This window comes from Cyprinodon variegatus, unplaced genomic scaffold (genome assembly GCF_000732505.1).
Source record: "Cyprinodon variegatus isolate N-32 unplaced genomic scaffold, C_variegatus-1.0 Scaffold465, whole genome shotgun sequence".
Lineage (NCBI taxonomy): Eukaryota > Metazoa > Chordata > Actinopteri > Cyprinodontiformes > Cyprinodontidae > Cyprinodon > Cyprinodon variegatus.
The window spans coordinates 672,288-675,587 of NW_015150918.1; the positions used below are offsets into that span (position 1 = coordinate 672,288).

General features: G+C 41.2%; 1 protein-coding gene across 1 annotated transcript in view; it reads right to left on the reverse strand.

Moving 5' to 3' along the window:
• Window positions 1–3,300, reverse strand: part of LOC107094131 (DNA annealing helicase and endonuclease ZRANB3-like) — a 44,695-nt gene that overhangs the window by 31,185 nt on the left and 10,210 nt on the right. The gene's annotated exons all lie outside the window — the stretch shown is intronic.

Below are 3,300 nucleotides of genomic sequence, written 5' to 3' on the forward strand. Positions count from 1 at the left end.
GCCCCTTCCCAAAATTACTTCAACGGAAGGTTTCCAGATGGATATGCGGAGCAAATCCATCTGGTTGAATCAGGTTAGTATGTAAACATCATCTCCCTTTTGTTAGTAAAAAATCTATTTCCTTCATTTGCCAAAAACAAGCCCATCGGACGTATGGTACGAAATTGCTCATGTGTGCAATCAGTAAACAAGGAAGCACTGGAGCCAAGAAAGTCCTGAGGAGAGGTTATTAAAAGAAAGGAACGGTCTCAGATTGCACGACAAATATCAGATACCAAGAAGGATAAGTGACGAGTTACGGCAAGAAAACAAGACAAATATTGGTGTTCACTGAAGCTGGGCTAAAGCTCCCCGAGCTCACAAGTTAACAAATGGGGATGGCATACAATAGTGCATTAGTCTGCTGATTGTACTTGGTGCAAAAATTCTTTGCAAGCTTAAAAAGGACAAAGTAAACACTTTTAGGATGAACGGCAGGTTTAGATCCTCTTATTTTCACATGAATGTATGATTTTTGTGGGGTTTTCTTTTATAAGCATCGTGAATGACTACCCCATTGAAGCCTACAATGAGCTGGAAACTGCTTGAATACCAGGATTCCTATCTAAGGTGAAGAGGGTTTCAAACCAACAAGGACTTAAAAGGTGCTGACCATTCGCCTTCAGAGAAGTTATTTGAGCTACAGTTGCTTTTCTTTCAGATTGAACCAACCTGCCCATTCTCCTCTGACCTCTGGGATCAACAAGGCATTTGCGTCTACAGAACAGAGGCTCAGTGGATATTTTCTCTAACCATTCTCTGTAAACCCTAGAGATGGTTATGTGTGAAAATCCAAGTAGATCAGCAGTTTCTGCCTTTCTGACACCAAGAACCAGGTCACATTCAAAGTCACCTAGATCAACTTTCTTTTCCATTATGATGCTTGGTTTTTTACTAGTGTTGAACCGATGGCATTTTTTTTTTTGCCCCAATACCGATACCTGGCTGTGCAGTATTGGCCCAGACCGATACCATCTGTTTGAAATTGATGTGTGTACAGGGTTGTTCGTTTGCATTTTTTATTTTTTTCAAAAATTCGAGAAAATCCTCCACTATACCTTTAATGTTAAATCTCTGGGAAGGTCAAAATATGCCATCCTTGTTCAAATGTATGGACTCTGCCTAAAAGCTGCGTCTCTTAAGCCCAGAATTATGCCAGAACCTTTTGGATCTGTGCTGTATCATGATGAGTTGTGCTAACCCTGAAAGCAGCACCCATTTACATAACCCAGAATGCAAACTGCATTAAAACCCTCTCACCTCTCAACATCTTTGTAAATCACCACAAGTGGCAGCTGATGAAAACACCCAGAGTGTTGGAAACCCTGCTCAAAGTGCATTAAGTGTGAAGTATTTGAAAACTGAGCGTCTCAGCGCTGCGTAAGTGAGCTGCGATCGTCCCGCTGAGCCGAAGCTGGAGCTTGATTGGTTCTGATTAGTGAATAAATCAAACAGGTATCAAATCAAGCTGGACCAATTGCCTCCCACTCACACCTTGATTAGGTTCATGCACCCAAACGCGTTCCCCAGTTGAGAAATCCTCTCCCTTACTTAAGCGCACACACAAACATAAGTCCATTGTGTAATTGCCGAACTCTCCCTGCCTTTACCCAAGCCAGCTGTAATTAGCGTGCCAGCCACAATGCTTGTTTGTCAAAAAAAGAGGAAAAAACACACATCCACATGCACGCAACACTCATCCCATCCTCCATTTGTGCTGCAGCTAACACCCTTTGAAACACCCACACACACGGACGCACACAGATACCATTCAGCCTTTGCGCTGCGCGTCGCCTGGGGCAGTTATTATTTACAAATCGGCTTGTTTCTCTGTGAAATCTAACCGCGCGCTTCGTGGTTTCTGACACCGTGTTGGGAACTGATTCATCTCGCCGTTTACACAGAATTAAAATGTCTACCAACAAAGAGGTGCCTTGTTAAATCATGCCTTACTGATCTGTTTATGGGGCTGAGAGGTTGTTTTTTTTTCACTTCCCTTGTTACAGTGCATGGATCTGTCAGAGCTCGCACAGCTGACCCGTAGTTAGCTGACATGAACCGTTTAGAAAGATGGAAGACAGATACACCAATAGACATGTTGGGCCATTTTTATTTTGAGAGAAATTGAACCAGTAGGATGTGATAAAGACTCCATCGGATTGATCTTGTGCGCAGTGTTGCTTGAAGATGTAGCTTGTTTGTGTAATTTGTCTCATTACTTCAATGCCTTTTTTAATAAAAGAGCAAGGCTTAATTAGAAAAAGTAGAAAGAGTATTTACCAAGCTGCCACTGCAAAATCTAATATAAAATTAGGTTAAAAAGTCACCTATTGGTTAATAGAGCTCACCTTGATTAAAGCCTGGACATTAACTAGCCCACTGTAAAACTTTATGCTTTTATCTAATGATTTCTACACATTTTCTTCCAGATTTGCACCCCTAGCATCATTTATCAACAGCTTTACCCACTGCATGATTCTGCCACTACCATGCTTCATCCTACGAATGCAAATTCAAGGTGTTCATGTTGGTCACCCACAGAGAAGAGAAACAGAAGAGCTTTTAAGTTCAGAAGTGTTAGTGTGGGTTGCTCTTGTCCACACAGCTAATAAATCACTGAGAAAATAATAATCACAAAAGAGCCGCTGGAAACCAGGAGGAATCCATATTTTGTTTTAAGACTAATTTAGTCAAAATAATCCACCAGTTGGGGGACCTTCAGGAGTGTGAAACAATGCACTAATCAGCAAACAATGCGCTGATGCTGCACATCAAACAGTTAACCTCTACAGACTTCTGCTAATGAGCTAATTTGAGTCAGCTGTGTTGAAGCAGAGATGCATCTAAATTTCAAAGAACACCGGCTGTTTGAGAGCACTGCTCTATGCTAGGTCAGAGAAGAGCAACAGGAAGAGAGGTAGGTTTGTTTCACCTTTGTTTGGTTTCATTTTTCCCTGTTAGAACGCTATCTTTGTTACCTCACATCATTCAGAGCATGTCCAGTCGGTATTAGAGGCCCTGTTGACAGGAGGTCCTTTATAGAGCAACATTCTGCAGGCTGACAGTGCTGCTAATTTTATGGTGTGAGTAGGATGCAGAACCCTTTAGGTCACTATTTTTATGTCAAAGATTTCTTTTTTATTTCCTGCACAATCAAAAAGTATATTTTCATGTATTAAACTGTTAAAATTCCAATCCTTTGCTTACTTTCATGAGGATGCATTTTTGCAGAGATAATGTTAGCATATCTTCATTAGAAGT